This window comes from Xiphophorus maculatus, chromosome 10 (assembly GCF_002775205.1).
Source record: "Xiphophorus maculatus strain JP 163 A chromosome 10, X_maculatus-5.0-male, whole genome shotgun sequence".
NCBI lineage: Eukaryota > Metazoa > Chordata > Actinopteri > Cyprinodontiformes > Poeciliidae > Xiphophorus > Xiphophorus maculatus.
This window is the reverse complement of record NC_036452.1, coordinates 15,054,238-15,073,536: the sequence shown is the minus strand read 5'-3', so window position 1 is coordinate 15,073,536 and position 19,299 is coordinate 15,054,238. Positions and strand designations below refer to the sequence as shown.

Sequence of the window (19,299 nt, the reverse complement as noted above, 5' to 3'; positions counted from 1 at the left end):
AAAGTCTGTGGCCCGCCAGGCTAATAATACACTGAAATCCTGGATAAAATTTTGAGGGATGTAGAAGCTGGACTAAGAAATATGTAAATGATGTACCCTGACAGTTTCTTGTGAACACATAGGGTCATACATGCTTTAGATTGTTGTTTTCAAAGAACCACAGGAATGTTTGTTTTCCAAGACATAAATTAAGTAAGTAGGACTGGCTAGAATTGATACAGCCTAATTTAAGTTGAATTCGATAACTCCCCCCACCAAACTGCTGTGTTTTTTCTTGCTCTTTATGTGGTGCAGCTTCAACATCGTAAACTCTGGGGGACAGTAATGCATCGACTGTACTGCCAAAATCCTAACTTTATGTGAGCTCAAGGAATTCTTTGATCTCTCTTTAGATTGTCTCACAGTCCATTTCAGAAGCAAAAAAAAAAAAAAAGAAGAGAAATCCAGTGTAAACATAAAGAATATGTGGATTGAAACCCTATCTGATCTGCAGGCAGCTCTGCCTTGTGACTTCTTCACTATGTAGAGGCAATTCAAGCAGGATTTGCCTGAACAGCGAGAACAAACAGGCTCATTACAGACGAACTTCCTGCTCAACTCTGATCTGAGTCTGACGAAGACAGAAGGGAGGATTAATGATCCCTCTGCTGCTGCACATGCAGTGTCATGAGTTGGAACATAATGTTCAATACATTGCTTATGCTTTAGGGTAAAACCAAAATCTAAAGTCAAGCAGAGGGCGAGGGTGTGTCTGCACTGTGGATTGCTTCACATAACTTCAATGTGTTCAAGATGTAGAAGAAATTCTTTAAGGTATGGGAACGGTCTGCTGAGTAAGATGTCGACTGGGGCAAGTCCTGTACACCTGTGCAACATTCCAAAGGTAGGACTAATCAGGGTCATGTACACCTGAGCCAAACTGAATCTCTATTAGATATTAAAGCTGGCTGGGTCACGTAAAGGGTACGAGACTTAACAGGAGCTCTCACTGTTTTCAACAAATCAAAACAGTTTGGGAAATGAGTGTAATGTAATACCCAGCAATTATTTTCTTAGGATTTTATGTAACAGGTCTATGCAAAGAAATACTTAGCTGTGAAGAATCTCTCTGCCAACTTTGCACAAACGGATATTCTTGCCCATTCTCCTTTGGGAAAAAAAGGTTTATGTCTGATTGGATGAAGAGTGTTGGTGAACATCAGTTTAATAATATTTCCAGTCAGAAGAAACATCCATCCACACACACACACGCGCACGCCCACGCAGAGTGTTATGTCTGACACACCATTCTCAAAAACACCGCCTGGTAATAGAAAGCTTAAGGAAACACTAATAGAACTAGCAAGGATGTGCTATCTTGGCTTTGACCCACAGCGGGTCCAATTCATTTTATATTTTTTATGTTTTTTATTTCACTTTAACTCAGAGATGTTTCCTTTTGTAATCCTTCAGTACATTTTGTTCGCTCGTTCATTGAGTTCAACAACATGTTTAGTTGCGTTCCTCATTCCTGTTTGTCGAGTGTAATTGTATTTGCAGAGGCCACGATGGCGTGAGGAAACGTGAAAGAGAGTAGCCTTGAAGAGCATTTTCTCTCTAAACTGCACTTGTTTATGTGGTTAGGATTCAAAATGTACAAAAGGACAGTAGAAAAAATTAGGAGGAAACAAAGATCCATAAAATTGGGTTTTTGAGTGTATTTGCATGGGCACTTGATTTTCCCTCAGCTTTCCAAGGTTGATAAGGAGCTGTTGTTGGATATGCTTTTTCTTTAACACAGAGGATGTGGACATCTTGAGCTATTCTGGTTGGTATGTTGGTAAAAGTTATTGAGAAAACTATTTTTTTAAGATTGTACTTATTCTCCTATTGATACTGCATTGACTAGACGAGATGGATCGTCTCGTTTAATCAAAAGTGGAGCCAACTTCCACTTTTTTCTGGCTTTAATCTTACTGTATTTTACAAGTGAACCAGGCTCTTTTGCTTCTGTCTGCTGTTTCAACACAATAGAAAAAAGTGAAATACAGAACTGATCAATGGGGTGTCTAAAACAATGAGTGCAGAGCTGGGATTAAAAAAGTAATGTCAAATCTGTGTCCTTCAAAGCCATGTATCAATTATACACTACCAGAGAAAGCAGTTAACTTCCCCGTCCTTAAATCCAAGTGTAGCCTGTTCTTTCTTCCCCCATCGGTGGTGTTAGTGTGGTCGTATACATTAAAGGATCTTATGACCATGCTGTAGTGAAATCTTGCTGCATCTGACTAGTCATACCTCCCACCCACTCATCATGTATCTTCTCCAAAGACACTAAGTAAAGAGCTTGCTGGCTCCTGCAGCATTCTGGGTTATGTTAATGATATGGCTGTACAAAGGCACGGCCTGCTTTAATTATGGAAGAGTGTTAGGCTCCTTGCTCCTGCTCCCCTTTCTGTTTCTTTGATATTCCTTCATCTTCTACCTCAGATTTCTTTCACTACTTCCCTAATGTGAGGTTTTTGATTTCCCCTCCTCTCCTTAGTGAGAAGGGGCGGACTAATCCGCTGAATCACATATGTCACCTACCCGAGGTAGCAATGAATAGGTCCTAGATTACCAGTGGACACTAATCGCATTTAGTCTCTGGGATGATTGTTCTTGTTTGATTTGGGCCCTGATTTTTACCCAGCTGTTGTCAGGCAACTGTTCTGCTTCCTCATCAGTATTTCTTACAAGATTCTGTGAAATATGTCTTCCATACAAGACACAGACGGTGATCATACTTCCAAAAGTTACCCCTGCGCAAAAATCTTTGTTATTTCTTTGGCCCCTATTTTGAAGTGAAATAGGGTAAGGGCAAAATAGTTCTAAATATCTTTAAGGAACAAAAATAAATAGATTACAAGGGAAGACTGTCTTTTCAGTAATCACAGATTTTTCTGTGGAAGGAGACTCAAAATTATTTCCAGCAAAACTGGCCATTCATTTTTATTTATTTATTTATTTACATTTGAAAAATTCTAAAGAAAATGGAGCTTGAGAACCTGAAATTCCTCAGCACAGTCATACTTAAAACGCTATTGGCCGGCATTTGCAAAGCAGTCAATCTGGGAGTGGTATTTTTATTTATTTTCCTTGATTGACTGTTCCCCCAAGAGCAGTTGTAAGAAAGCCCATGGTTGCCAGCTGCTGTGGTAGTGCTACAGAAGCTGCACATTAATATGTATTAAGGAATGCTTGGTGTTTTAACCATTAAAATAAGCAGTCAAGAGGGTTTTTTAGACGGGGCTCCGAAGTATTTGCTAATTTTAGCTATTTGCAGATCACTGTGGTCTCAAACACCCACAAATGCATCGGGGTCCAATGTGTTTTACTAAAATTTACTTGACATGTAAGAAATGCAATAATAAACAACACAGAACCCAACAATTTTTGATGCTCTTTCAAAGACAACAACAAAAAAAACAGTTTGACTATCTATATCTAACCATTCATAGCACAGCTCTTCTCATGTGTTCAAAATATATATCAGTCTTTGGGTTCATGACAAACATGAAAGTTTGATGAGTCTTGCACTGATAATGATGAATCAGTGTGTTTTTCTCAGTCTCAATCATTTATTGTTTGTGATTTGAATGCAAATCACTTCAGGCTGTATTTGAATGAATGGTGCGGTATAAATACATACACATGTTCTTCCTCTGATTATTAAGCTCAGTCACATCTCACTTTACATTATGAAACATTTTATTCTCATTTGTGACATCACATTAGTTTTTTATGTGCTTCTTTTGCTTTGGTAAGAGCATGAATAGTTGTAGGAGATATTAACTATGCATTTACAGATTCATCAGAGCCATATATATTTTTGAGGACTTCTACAGTTTGAATTTTCTGGCTCTTTTTTTTTTTTTTTGCCTCCCTTGTTGCTTTATTTTTATCCAACCCATCCTCTATGCAAATACAGTATGGTGGGCACAGAGGCTCCACTATTTGCAGCCTCTGTGCCAACAGTAAATTTTCCTTCTGACAAGCCTCGTATCATTGTCTTCTTTTTGTGTGTCGTGACCTAAGGATTATCCGCCCCCTCCTCCTCCTGTCTCCTTGAGCCGTGCATAGTGTGGGCTCCCGTCAATAAGGCCTTGTGTCCTCCGCTCTTTGCCGTTTCTCCCAGCCTATCTCTCCATCCTGTCGTCCCCCTCGTCTCTCATCAGCCCTTTCCTACGGAGCACTATGAGTTTTATGACTGCTCATGTGGTGAACCCAGCCCCATAAGGGAGACCAAACGACCGACCTTGAATTGATACTGTGAATGCACTGACATCACCATACAACCCCATCCACAACCTGAAAATACTGACACACTGCAAGCCTGAAGGACTCTTGCTGTAGCGTCTGTCTTTGAGGGTCAGAGTGCAGGAGCCAAAGATGTTCACTCTCCAGATAAAAAATTCTGTTTTTTTGTGACCATGATTAATAAAGTCAAAACCTGTTTCACCATTAACTCAGCAACTTTTTCTTAGGAGTCCGTCTGCATCCAACATCCTTTACTGGTCAATATTTGTGCTATTACCTTTCCAAACCTCTCTGATTCTGAAGGTCTCTTCATCTTGGTGTTCTTCATGTTCAGTTTTCTAGCAGACACTGTGAGGATCTGGGTCTACACTGTCTGGTATTTGCAGCTGTTCATCACTTTTTGCCCAGCACATCTTCTGGTGATGTGGTGTGGTGTTTTTGTGCCAGACTAACTTTGTGGAGCTGTTGCCAAATGTTTCATTTTTGTTTCATCCAAACATGAAGGAATGTATTTAACTATAATATTATTGACGGAAGCTGTAATTATAGGTTTGATTATTTTTAACTGAAATTTCATCACGCTTTTTCTTCTTTACTCAGTGTCCTCCAATTCTAGATGAGTTTTAACATCTGAGCCGTTAAAACATACATCATTAAGGGAAGTGGGACTCCATCCAAATGGCTAGATACATTATTGATATGCAGAGCAGGAGTAACTAACAGTTAAAATATCTCCTATCAGATTTTGCTTCCAAGCACCCCTTTGGCGCACACTCTAGCATTGTAAAGATGATTATGATTTGATATAATGGCCAGCTCTAACCGCAACACATGCTTCCCACAAGGTTTGAAGGAATTTTAGCCAGGCCTGAGTGGGATCTTTAAAAGAATCCGCTTCTATTTTACCTCTCTACTCCTCAGAATACAACCTGCAGCTCCTTTAGCGTTCCTCCCAGGCTCCTGGCTGCCTCCCTAACCGTTTTCTATCTTGTACACTGGTGCAGACTCTCAATCATTCAGGAAATGACAGTCAGGCAGCTGGACCTCTTCTCTTGTTTCTTGAAGATGTTTCACCTCTCCTCTAAAAAGCTTCCTAAGTTTGAACATGGTTGGAAAAAAACAGGCACAGAACAAACACTAATGGGGTCATTGAGGTCACTAATGGGGCAATCAGGACACATGAGTCACTGGGTCTACCCTCTATTCAGCTCAATTGATTTATTATCAGTAATGCAGACCAGTCACTTTTATTGTTGACTGTCTTTTCTGTACCATGTGGTATAAAAATGCTGTACATTGTTTTGTACACTTCTTCTGTCTGATACCTTTTAAGCATTTGTCACCTCACTACAGAGAATGGTTTTAGTTAAAGGATTCGAGTGAGTCAAGCTTTATTTAAAACCATTTGCTGTAATGATGTTAAATGGGAAGATAAAATGACTAAATCCCCCTTCAAACAGAACTTAAACTTTGAAAATAAGTGATTGATCTTGAACTAACTTATGAAACATGGCTTTTTAACTGAGGTGATAGCACATTTTATATCCATATATTTAAAATCGTTTTATAAGATCAGTTTGTGTTTAAAAAAAATCTTTGCACAGTATTAGAATCAAACATGTATATTTTTTGTTCTTCAATAATCCCGTTGCTTGAGAATAAAATGCGTCTAATCTGGAATTAATTCAGGGATTGTTTTCAGCTGTGAACATTTACGGTTTACTGAAGAGCTCTCATTAGACTTGCTTGTTAAAATCGTGGAATTTACTATTTATTCTTCATGGTTAATTGTTGCTTTATAGTCTCCCTCAACATCCTTTCCCAACCCAATTTTGAATCTGCTTGTCTGCACTCTCTGTCCAGGCTAGCAGAAATACGGCAATCACATTAACAACTCCTGGACCTTTTATGAGAATCAATGTTATTACATTAAATATTGATATTTAATGAGTACATGCTTGATGCTGTTTTGTCTGTGCTGTTTGGTTGCTGACAATAGGTCTTCTGCCAAAATGAAATAAGATATTTACAGTAAGTGGGGAAATGAATGTGCTGCTCATTGTGGACACAGGAGGTTAGTCAGGGCATGACCAAGATGCAACTGACATGGTTTCTGGTTCAGAAATGACTTGGCGTTAGGAAAGAGACAGACCATGTCCTGTACATGTCTGTGTGTTGTGATTATGGAAGCTCTGACTGCAGCTGGAGTCTGCCTCCCTGCACCTCCACGAACAATCCTGCGCTTTTGCACATTTTTCCACACTTCTCCCTTTCAGTCCACTTTGCAACTTATGTAGCGACAACCTTTTGTAGTTAACCCTCTATTCAGAGGGTATCACTGACCATAGGACAAGTGTAAAGTCACAAGAGTTTCCATGATTGTCTGTGCCCAAGTTCTTCTTTTGTTTTTATTTGTGTTGATGATCCTTGCTTTTCTCCTCAGAGGAGTATTTATGCAAGACAGCTTTTCTTACACTGTTTGCCAATTTTATTAAAAATTACACCGTATTTCTGCAGGACGTGTATGAGTAATGTAATGTTTTTATGTTAACACTTTGCAATGCTAGAGCTGGAGCTCTTTATTACTTGCAGTGATTAGTTTTTCATGACTCAGTCTGCCATGTGAGGGGTTCTTCTCCCCACCAAAGGCAGGACAGCGAAGCAGCATCTGATATTTTCCATCCGCCATCATTCATAGCTCTGACAGGCAGCCGAATTCCCCTCGGCCATCCCAGGCTGCAGTTCAAAGCTTTGCATTTGCCACTAGAGACGGGCTGTAGTGGTGAACTTGGGGCCCACTGTCAGAATTTACCCTCAAGATGTTTTCAGTTGAGTGTCCTGTGAAGAGGCAGGAATCTTTTCTGCTTCTGTTTTAGACTTTCCTAAGCACTCACAAGCAGTGTTTTTACTCTTCCTCTCTGCAGACACTTGGAGAAAGAGGAAGAAGCACAAAGCCTTCAAAACAACTCACTGGCATCAAAGTCACATCTCTAGGAGTACAGAGCATTTGAGCTTCTATAAGTTTTTCTCTGGTGAATCAGCTACACTATGAGATTTTTATAAATCAAGGAGGTTTTCCAGTGGGGGAAAAAATAGAAAAAGGGAAGGAAAAAAGTCTTTAAGTTGCTTAAAAGCCTCTGAAATAACATCCCATAATTTCCCTAAATTAGAGCTTACAGCCAGACCTTAAAAAACACCATAAACTGTACTTACAGGGCAGCTTTTATGGTGCTCAGTTTGAAAGTGTAAGCATGTGGTGATGTTGGGACTCGGAGGGCAGGCGTGGGGAGATTAACATCAAACAATCAGTCACGGTGAGCACAAGACTCAGTCTTTTATCGCAGCGCCTCAGTCTCAAATTTCTGCTGTGATTTCAGGCTGGTATAGATAATTTAGAGCTATTGGATAATTAAACATCCTTGTTAGGAAGCGACTTTCTGGCATTAAGCGTTTGAGTCATATGAAAGCCCTGCAAAGAACATGAAACCCATATTCTGCATAGTGCTAAGAGTGCATAACCTCTCATCTCCATATTATTTACTTGTGGTATTTGTGGTTGCTTTAACAGGAAGTTTGACTGTTTGTCCTCACAAATGTAATTGTCAACACGTTGTTCCTCCCGAGAGAGCTCAAATTGTCAGCCAAGTATGCTTATGACCAGGGAAACACCAATATGAAAATTTGAACTGATATCGATATTCACTCAGGTTGCCACAACAAAGAGTTAAATGTCAGAAGATGCCAACAGGAAGCTAAATGCGTTACAAAAAGTGACTCTGTTCCCATTTAAAGTTTGATCAATTATGGAATATGCATACTATTTACTAATTTTGTGAATTGCTTTTTTTATATAATGCCGGCCTTCTCATTGCTAATTTAAGCATTGAAAGACTGTTTGAAATGCACACTTGATACCTATTTTGTTTTTGTTTTGAAACAATATTGAATCCTGTTTATCTGCAGTTATTTTGTTGTAAAATTGTAGGAATAAATGATTAATCTGTCACTGATTTGTTTCTCAATGATCTTACAGAAAAAAAAGTGATATGGTGCACTTTACCATTTTCAGGTATGCAGAACAGGAGTTGGTGATCTGTCTTGTTATCTGGAGAACTCTCCTCTATTTGTCGGTTTTTAGTGATGTACTGAGAGATGGGGCTGTAATTTTGGTCTGTTTTTGGAGAATCATTGTTTTATTTCACCATAAACATTTTATAGTGAAAACAACAATTACATTTTCAGTTTATCCAAGCCAACATCTGTAGGATAAATTAGAATAGAGAGGATCTCATCCAGAATCAGTGTTTGATCTCACAAATGCACCTCAGGAAGAATAGTCCCCAAAACACACTCCACAATCTTTCCCAGGATATATGAAGCTATCAGAGGTGTAAAGATTGAGTCATCCTATTAAATGCTATGGATTAAGAATGGGATGTTGCTCACATTCATGCTATAAAAACAGACAGGTGATACTTTTGGCATTATGATGTAACTGGTCTTCCTCTGCTGCAGGCATTTTAAAGTTTTGCAGGCAATATTTCAATTCTTGGTTGTACAAAGCCTGCTTTTGCTTCCCCTTCCACATGGTTTTGAATTTCAGTCAGTTAGTTCTTTATTCTTTATCACCAGTCAGCATTAATGGAAGTGAAAGTCCATTCAGCCGGCAATCTAAATTATTGGTTACCATTTTTTTTTATCCACACACTTTTTTGCAACTTCAATGTTGCAAACATTGAGGTTTGGTCAATGATTTCATACATTGTGCAACTCTATTGCCATACAAAACCATTCATAATATGACTATATACTTTGTTTTCTCAATACGTTTTTACATCTTGTTATTTTCTGTTAGTAAATATGCTCTTGTGAGTCTGATAAAGATTATGCATCAAATGGAGATTAAGTTTGGTTATATTACATAAGAGCCAACTGCTTTATTTTGGGATTAAAACCATAACAAGATCTTAGCATGTTAAAAAAAAAAAAAAAACGTCTAGAAATTTGTTTACAAAATGAGGATATGAACTGACAGTCACTTCATTTTGTAGAACAGACTTTTAATACGTATGTCCCAGTTTTACCCTTTTAATGTTAATTATTTAATGTTAATTCTTAAAGTTTTCCTCTAAAGAACAAAAGGAACTAAGGTGGACTAAGTTTGTCTTTCATGACTTGAGCGACAAAGCCTTGCACGATTCACAATTCACAGAAATGTATCCGTTTTTAACTTCGTAACATCTAAATGCAGTATGCCGCAAGTCTCCAAGTTAGTTTTTGGTAGGTGAAATATTTCTAATGAAGAACATTTCTCAATGATCTTCATCTGCAGCTTAGAGACACTTTTATGCGAGGAAATCAGTAAAGTGCCCGTTAGAGCAAGTTTGATCAGGATGCCGTTGCATCATTTTATTCTTTAGCTGCTGACAGTCAAAGATATATGAAACCCTTTGTTGGTTAGCCACACCCTGTCGGGTCAAAGTGAACACCATCTTGGGTATTCATATTGGGCTTTTGACAACCCAGCATTGGTTAACCACCTGTCAGATTTACACCACTGCAGCTCAGGGAATCAACGATTCAGTCCTCATTCTCCCTCTCAGTCTTTTCTCTTCTCCTCCTTTCAGATCAGTAAATAATAAGCTTTAGCTTGTGCAGGGGAGCATCACACTGACAGCTTCTTTATTGTTTGCACAGTTTACTTCACACCAAGCCGCCTCCCTCCTTGTACCCTTTCTTTGCTCTTTCTTCTCCCGTGCCCACACATGGGAAGAGCTCTCCGGCTAATTAGAGACTTTGCCAGTGGAATTCCAGAAGACAAAAGAAGCCATTCAGGTCATGATGCTGGTGAAAGGCTGCACTGGCAGAGGCTTCTCTTTGAAACGCGCCCTCTTGTGAAGACATCCCAGCACTTGACTTAAAGGAGCAGCTCTGTCCTCGTTTTTCTATTTTTTTGTGTGTGTGTGTTTTCCACTCCATCTTTGGCCACCTTACACTGTGGGGAGACAGGTGGGATTTGACTGCTGTCACGCACTTCCAGCACAGGGCTGTGATAGTTCAGACCTGTCCTATTGATTTCATGGAGTTGATCTGCTGCCTCTGTGGCACATCTGACCCATATTCTTTAATGCACTTGTCTTGTCTAGCTGCTGGCTCATCCAAGCTTGTAGAAATCCCTGTCCGCTGTGTCGCTGTTCATCCACCTTTCAACTACGCTTGCAGACTCAGGAATCCTTTGAGCAAACTGATCCAGTGACCCTCAACCTGATCAATTAGACAAATTACTGTAGTCGTGTTTAGTGGCTCTGGCTCTTTCTCACACTTCCACCTATTGAATTATCTACCCATCTGGCATTTCCTCAGAAACATTAATTCTTTAGCCCTTAGCTCTTGGCTGTTTTCTTCTAATAAAAATCTCCGAGAATGCATTTAGTGTGGGAGGTTATGGATTTTTTTTTTCTGTTTTATGAATTACTGTACAGCGATGGTTTATTGCTAACCTTGGCCCACTGTTTGATCACCCTTTGCTAAGGCTCCTATCCTCTTATGTCATTACAACCATAAATATCAGTGTATTTTATTGGGATTTTGTGACACACCCATACAAAGTAGTGCCCAGTTGTGAAGTGGAAGGAAAAGGAGACATTTTTAAAAAGAAAAAAAGGAAAATTTCAATAAGGTGTCATACATTGTCATGCAACTGCCACCATCATGCCACTGATATGCAGTCTATGCAGGCCAAAAGATAAACTTTCTGGTAGATTTGATAGTATTAGGTGTTTGTTTGAGAATAAATCTGTATTGCCTCTCCAGAGGTCTGTGAATCAGATAATAAAATCTCTGGTAAAACCATTGGGGCCAGACAAACACAAGCCACTAACGATTCTTTTTTTTTGCATTTGATGAATTTGAACAAAAAAAGCATATTTTTGTTATGATTCTGTATAAATAGTTTGGTTTTGGTTGTATGCAATGTTAGTTTTCCTGCACACCTAATATTTTGCATGTTGGCCAAGAAGTTGAATTTTTACACGTTTAGCATATGGTCCTGTTTAGATTCCTGGTCATGCTTTAAACTTCTCCACAACTTCATTCCTGACCTGTCAGCAGTGTTCTTTAGCCTTCATATTACTGTTAGATTTCTAATGTTCCCTATCAAATGCATTTGGCCTTCACAGAACAGCAACTTCTTGGCCAAATGCTACACTAGTAGAATTATGAACCAGGCAATTTCTGAAGGCGACTGACTGGATTTAGAGGTGTCAGATGAAAAAGTCTAAACAGAAAGGCATCCATAATTATCCTCTACTTTGTGTTGCTCTATCACTCAAAATCCGAATGAAATACACTCAAGTATGTGGTTGTAACATTATAAAGTGCGGAAAAGTTCAATATTTGTTCCATACTATGCAAACCACTGTCTTTGATTAAGCTATAATCAAAGATAGTGTGTTTTGTAATGTAATTTCTGCAAATGTGAACAAAACTGCATACACACCCAGTTCTACATGTACACCCCCACATGCACGCAAACTCCTCCCCCCCCCCCCCCCCCTCCCCCCCCCACACACACACACACACACACAGGGAGAAACCCATCCTTTCCTTCAAGCATTTCCTGTCTGAGTGGACCATAAAGACATGAACAGCTTCCTTCTTCCTCCTACCTTTGTGAAGCACTTTCAGATTCAGGCGTTATGCTTTCCTTCCTCTTTCTCACTCTCACAGTTCTGTCCCATATTTTGCAAAGATTCATTTTTCATGTTTCCCCTCTCACTCTTGTTCTCATTTTTCACTATTGCATACAAAACAGCTGCTTTGTGTGACAAATGACCTTGTTGTTGAACCCATGACGAAACACATCAGCTGTGCTGATGATTTGGTTGACATAATGTTGAATCTAAAGCATTTGTGCTTTACTTGATGGCTCCAACTAGAGGCCTGTTGTGTATTTATACTATCCTGCTGTTTTTTGCATTTTATTAAATAGCATTTTTAACCTAAACACACAGCTAACAGTGATGCACAGTGACTTCCTTTCTCTCGGTTTCTGACAGTTTTGCTTGATGTTTCCTGTGGTTCAGAGTAAACACATGCTGTGCTACAGGGACAGCATTTGGAATTCAGCCTGTTGAGGGCAGTGCAACTGGCCTGGTTTTACCTCTGCCAAATATGCATATATATTTTTTTAACCCTTGATGTAAGAATGATGTTATCTTTTTTGTGCAGTATTAGTTACCTAGAGGGATAGGGAGAGAGAGAAAATGAATACACAATTGTTAAGTGTGCAGGTATGAACTGCAGTGTTTCAGGTTCAGAAAAAGTCAAGTCAAGTGGAAAGGGTCAGAATTACAATACGTGGGCAGGAATTGGTGAAGGGGTGGATTGACCTGGTGCTGCCATCAGCTTCAATCAGCGTTGAAAGTACTAAAATTATCGTGTCTATTGCATACTAAAAAATTCCCTTGACATGGCTGTATAAAAATGTCAATTAGACGATCAAGTCTACTTTTCATCCCCAGAATCGGAACCAAACACGGAGAAGCAGCATCCAAATTTTACGCTCGTCTTATCTGGAAGAAACTTCCAGAAAGCTGCAAAAATGCTGAAACACTCAGTCACTATATATCAAGGCTAAACCCCATTTGCTTAGAGCTGCCTTGGACTAATAACAATTGGAACATTATAAATTGTGGTCTGTTTCTCAACCTGTCATCACTTCTGTTTACTGCAGTGTTTTTCAGTCCTGGTCCTCCAGGCACTCTGCCCCAAATATTTCAGGCATTTCCCTGTTTCAGCGCACGTCATTTCAATTGATGGCTGATTAACAGGCTTTTGCTGAACTGCAGTCATCTGAATTGGGTGTGTTAAAGCAAGGAAACATCTAAAACATGTAGGGCAATGTACCTTGAGGAACAGGAATGGGAAACACTGCTGTGATGTTGTTTCATTTTTATTTTAATCATGTAAAGCACTTCAAGTTACCCTGCTGCTCAAAATGTTCTGTACAAATAAAATTGCCTTGCTTCGTCATTTAAGGTGCTTTAAAAGAAATACCGGAGCAAACCTGCGCTGAAACGTCCTTTCTTGTTGCTATGCAGTGGTCATCTTTCTGAGGCTCAAAAAATCCATATTTGTTTTTAAAAAAAAAGACAAATTCAGCTGTTTGGAAATACGTAATAGTCATGTTTTGGAAGCTAAAAAAGTGCCATCCATCACACTTAAATGACACTCATTTAAAAGCAAAGTTCACTGCAGGTTCACCAGGTCAGCTGGAAAGCTTCAAGTCGTATGACATGTCTCACAAAGCGACGTAAATACAAAGTTGTGTATCATTGGAATACATGCAAGAAGTGCTAAAGTATCCATTATTTGGTCTAGGACAACCATATAAATATCAAATGAAAGTTAGATTTCCACATCATTGACAGGAAATGATAAGATAGAATATAGAATTTGAACTTTTTCCCACAGCATTGATTAGCAAGGACTTAAAAGGTCTAAGTAAGCACTAACAACCTGAACACTGTGATAATCTACAGTACTATTTTATCTTTGATTGACTTTTAGCCAGTTACATTGGCCGTAGGAAGATATTTCTCCGTCGGCTAAAAACGTGACTTCCTCAGATGAATCTATCTGCGGTGTGAAAAGTCAGAGATTCCTGATTTCAAGATGAGAAAGAAGCAAGTGAAGAAAAAGTTGAGTAGAAAGAGAAGGGAAGGTAGAAAGAGAATGATTGAAAACAATGGATGAGAGAAACTTTTTGAAGCAGATCAGCAGCAGGTGAGCGTATGGAGAGAAAAGAAGGAAAGCAAAAAAAAAAAAAAACAAATAAATATAAGAAAGAAAATTGTTGAAGGATGAGAGCACATGGGATTTCAGGGTACTATTACTGGCCTTTGTATTGTTTTCTACTCTGTTTCAGCTTTTGCGTAATCCTAAATTGTCCTTGTTTTATCTCTTCCAGGACAGAAACGAGGTGGACGACACGTCGGAGGGGCGTGGGAATCACTAACCGCACGCACGTACAGTATGATTGGTAGGTTCTGTTCTTCCTGTCTTCAGATGTGTTTTCAGAAATAAACATATGTTAATCATGTATGCACACACAGCGCAGTCTCGGGAAGGTGCCGTGGTGTTCATATAGCTATTCATTATCACTCTAAATGACAGTTATCTTTTTATATAGGAAGCAGACTCGTATGGCGGTATACTCTTGCTTTAGCTCTGATTAGAAGAATACTGTTGCCTCTAAGGAAGTGGTTGTATAGCTATCACTTTTTAAAGATTTGTTTTCTGTTTGATTTACCAGAAAAGGATACAAGAGCCATAATTAAAACAAGAACTTCTGAAAAAGGTCAGATTTTCTGGGGGAAAAAAAAGTCACTAGTTCAAATACACCCCCTACCTATTATTGCTCCCTACCTGCATGTGATTAAATATCCCTTAGCTAGCTTCTGGCATAACTCTGGCTGTATATTTGACTACTTTGTCTTGCACAATTGGTAGTTGATTTAAATTGGTAGGTTTTATTTTTTTTGAAAGGCCTGCTTTACTAAGTTCAAAACCAGTCAGCTATTGTATTTTGGATCAATGTCTGGCAGAACACCTGGTTCTGTTCACGTTTCAACCAAGCTAACTGTTAATTTGAGCTAAAGCTGAAGAACTTGAGCTTCACATGATCTATGTTCCATTAAAACATTTAGGTGTGAGCAAAAGAGAGAAAATGAAATCTGAAACGGAGGCAAACACTTTTTCACAACATGGCTGACGGTTCGTTTTCTTACCCTTATAAGCCATGAACTGCAAGATAAATTCCAACTTAACATTTCTTATCATGAATATAATCTTCTTTAGTGAAGGACAGATAGAAAATAAACAAATCTTGCTCAGACTGATGTTTGTAAAAGCTTGAAAATGATTTCTCATCTGTCATCGAAGCAATGACCTTTTAAAGGACCCTCATATGGGTCCTTTCCATCACAGCTGCCCCCTCTGTACACTATCTCTGCGCACATTAGCCAGAAACCCTCTGAGGGAGGTGAGATTTAGTAGGAAAATTGTTCTTGTTGTGATGGAACAAGGTTAACGGGACATTTTAGAAGGCATGTTTTCGCCCCAGGAAGTTTGAACGCTGCCTACATGTGGTCTGCACGTTTGTGTTAGGGGTCGATGTGCGCATACGAACGGTTGGGTGCTGCGTGCGTATCGTGCAGCTGAGTTTTTGACTGTGCGAATGTGTGTCTGTAAGTGCCTATGTGTCTGTCAGGAGGGGTGTCAGGCGAGGAGGTGGGATCAGTCTCACATCACTGGGCTAAAAGCAAACCTGCGCAACACCTCATAAATCTCACCTTGTGCTACAAGCCCCGCTTCTGATGTAGCTGCAGCCGTGCATGCTCACACAGACAGCGCAGGTATTTTGTGGTGCGCGCTGCACACAGGTTGATTATGTCAAAAGCAAGAGAGAAATTGGAAAAATAATATGATGTATGATGTGTCCGTAAGCGGCCGCTGTTGGAACAAAGCGCCACTTATTGAAAATAATTTATTTTCAAACCAAAAGAAGCAGTAACATCTGGCTTTGTTATGCTTCTGGCTAAAACCCTCCAGTGCTCTGTTCAGGTTTAGCTAAATGTACGGTATATTTTTATTTAAGCACATCTGCCACTCTCTTACACTTTCCACCTGTCTTCAACAACTTTCGGGGAGCGAGTAAGGACATGTAAAGCTGTTATCAGCGTTACATGCTTTAGAGAAGAATTTCTCATTGCTACAAGCCAGACCCCATTTATAACCGTTTAATAAGCAGTCGCAACCAGAGAACGTTTACAGAAGCTGTGAGTTCAGCCAAACTTCACTGTATTTATTAAGTCTTCAATCTCCTTGAACCTCCTTACATTTTCCCACATTACAACTTCAAACCTGAAAGTACAAAGTCGTGCATTAATGTGAAGTGGAAGTAAATACACCCTGTTTTCAAAAGATTTTACAACTAGTCAGAAAACTGCAGCGTGCATTTCTGTTGTCTTACAGTTGCTGACAGAAAGTCATGAAAAGTTCTGCTTGCTAACTGCCAAGAGCGACAAAGAAAACATAGCAAACATGTGAAAGAAGATACTGGGCAGGACAACAACCCTAAATGTAGGGACTGGTTTAGATCAAAGGTTACTGATGTGTTAGAACAGCCTAGCCAAAGTCCAGACATAAGTCCAGTTCAGGATCTTTGGCAGGACTTGAAAACTAATCTCACACAGTCCCCACCTTGATTTGAATTTAAAATATTTCCAATCACTGATTTGAAAATATTTATATTTAATTTTTTTTTTGTAATAAGTGTAGAAAAAAAGCATTGTCCTTTACTTCATAATTATACCCTGCTTTTAATATGAAGAAGTGCCATTTGTAAAGATATATACTGCTATGCACCAAACTGCACTGACTTGAATGATATTAGTCTCTAATGTTAATTATAGAGATTATAATCCACAGATCCAAATAGTTAAACAGATTTTGGAGTTTTGATTGAAATGTGTTGCTGGCTGTGAAAAAACCCTGAAAATTCTCTTAATTTCTTCAGAGTTTCATCCAGGCTTTATTGGTGCTATTAATAGTTATTTAAAAGTTGTTTTTGGCTGTTTTTTTATTTTTTTTTTACTCATTTTACTCATAAGTGATTAAATCACAAAAAATCCTTGTTATTCTCTTTATTTCCACCAGTAGTAAGCCAGGTCCCACTAGATGGTTGTTACGTCTTTGTGAAAGAAATTCAGCAGTTGCAAATTTTTCTACAGAAGCAATAAAGATTTCCCCTTAAATATCAATTAATCACCTCTGGATTGAACTAGAAAATGTGTATTTCTGAAGCCCTTTTCCCTTTGGTGCACCTGCTTTGTTGTTTTTAATCCAGGACAGTCAGTAATGCTGGCTCATGTTCAACCACAAACATGCACATTGGCTGGATTTGGCTTCAATTACCGCATTAGTGGCCTCAGTGGAATCTGTTTTGGGAAAAGCTTGACAGGTAAACTCCCATTTTCCCCCAACCTTCTCACAGAGATTCTGTTTTTTTTTTCCACTAAATGAAAATAGCTTAGCCTTCTCGCCGTGTAAGTTGCCAATAATTTATCAGGTGACTCGAAGAGTTTTGTTTGTTTTTGCACAGCAACCACTAGTTTACTTTTAGGCGGAGTAATATCACTGCAGAGTAGCGCTCAAGTGATGAAAGAACAACATATGTTACTGCAGCAAGCATCTGTCAAATTTTTTTTTTTTTTTCAGATGACTATGCAGAATCCACTCTGAATTATGAAGGCCTGTATAGTTATGTCAGGTTGAGTGTAAGACAAAGAAATAATCAGTTGTTTTTTTTTTACTTCACCTTTCTAACTGATTTTTCTTTCAGTGGAGATTGGTCTCTTTAAATGTGCCACTGTTTCATGCATTTTAAAATAGAATATAAATATGTGATTATTTGTCATCATACAGTATATGCACTTATGCAAGTGTCCTTTATAAGAAAACTCAAAAAAGTCCTGACCACTATTGGTCAGAGATGCCGTTTTCATGCCAAGTTAAGGAGGAGAATTGATGACTCCGCTGTTACTTCATACAATTAATTTTATTTTTATTTCTGAACAGGATCCAGCTGCACATTCTACCAAACCACTTTGGCATATGTTCAATCTTGGCACTGGATTAGTGCAATACACACAGGCAGTCAATTAGAATGGTATTTTCTCTCAGTGACTGCTGTCGTCGACAAGTTGACCCTGAGGATGTGACTTGTCCCCTCTGATTTACATTTATATATAAATAACTGTAGAGGCAATACGTGAAGACGTCATTTGAAATGCTCATCTTATATCAAACTGAAGCTGCACGTAACCTTGAACACACCATCCTTATGTTGAAATATGGTGATCGGGATGCTTTTGTTCAGCAGAGACATGAACAAAAAGTTTCGTTTGCCTTATTTATATTTGATCAATTATTTTTCTTGATCTAGAGGTTTTCTAACCTATTGTCAGAAGCAAGTGTGTCTCTTTCTTTGAAAGCGCTTGCTATGTTGTGTCCTGCTTTTGAGTTGAAGTCACTTTATGTTCTGGCTCTTTGAAATTAAATTGAAACAAAAAGACATTGTTAATAAAGATAAATACTTGGTTGTCCATTCTAAGAAGGATTTGATTAAATATTACATAGGACATGACAGTCGTAAGTGTTTAAGTAGAAGGAATATGGACTTTTTCCTCATGTTTCCTGAAGATTGTCTTGAATCTCATCCAAAAGGTTGAACTGAATACGCTTAGGACTCCCTGTAAATGATTTCAAAAAGTGCCTATCAGTGTTAATTGTAGGTTAATTGCACAGCCTTGGCTTTAGAAATTGTTTCTTTACTTATTTTTACTTCTTCAAATGACCTACACTGGGAACATGAAGATAAAGCCGGGCATATTGGCTTCAGGCCATGCGCATTCCTTCACTCTTCCTGCTGTGTTTGAACTGCCTCTTTAGCCGTAGCAGTCGATGAGCGATACTCACACATTGAGGGACTCCAGTTCAATCATCCTGAAAGTGGCTTTGCTCGTCAGAGCATTATCATCAACAGAGCTAACTACCCGTCTGCTGCCAGCCTGTCCACAGCTTGTTGATCAATAGCTCCCAGCGCTTGGGAGCTATTTGCTTGTGGCTCCGGGGGGGAATAGTTTCCTGACAAACAGAGAGGCTCCGGACATGGACAGAGTCTGTTCTGTGTGGCTCGCCTGCTCCATTGCAGTCACTAAAGTGAACAGTATTTTTTTTTTCTCTCTCTCCTCTTACTCTGTCAACCTTTGGCCAAGCGGGAGATCGACTACATTAGCAGAAAAAACGCATGGCTTCAAGTCTTCAGCTAACCACTACACTTCAGTGGTGCTCATCGAGGCTATTTGCAGCTGTCACACACTAGTAAGGCCCCCGGGTGTACTGGTTGAATTCCACACTCATTCATCTGCCCTGTGGCATTTATTTGTGCTCGAGGAT

The 19,299-nt window shown here is 39.1% G+C and overlaps 1 protein-coding gene across 1 annotated transcript in view; it reads left to right on the top strand.

The window, feature by feature from the left end:
- LOC102237580 (thyroid hormone receptor alpha) overlaps positions 1–19,299 on the top strand; it is a 133,125-nt gene that overhangs the window by 39,631 nt on the left and 74,195 nt on the right. The window contains exon 3 of the mRNA XM_005794730.3: positions 14,249–14,320. The gene's annotated coding sequence lies outside the window, so the exon portion shown is untranslated. The remainder of the gene's footprint in view (positions 1–14,248; positions 14,321–19,299) is intronic.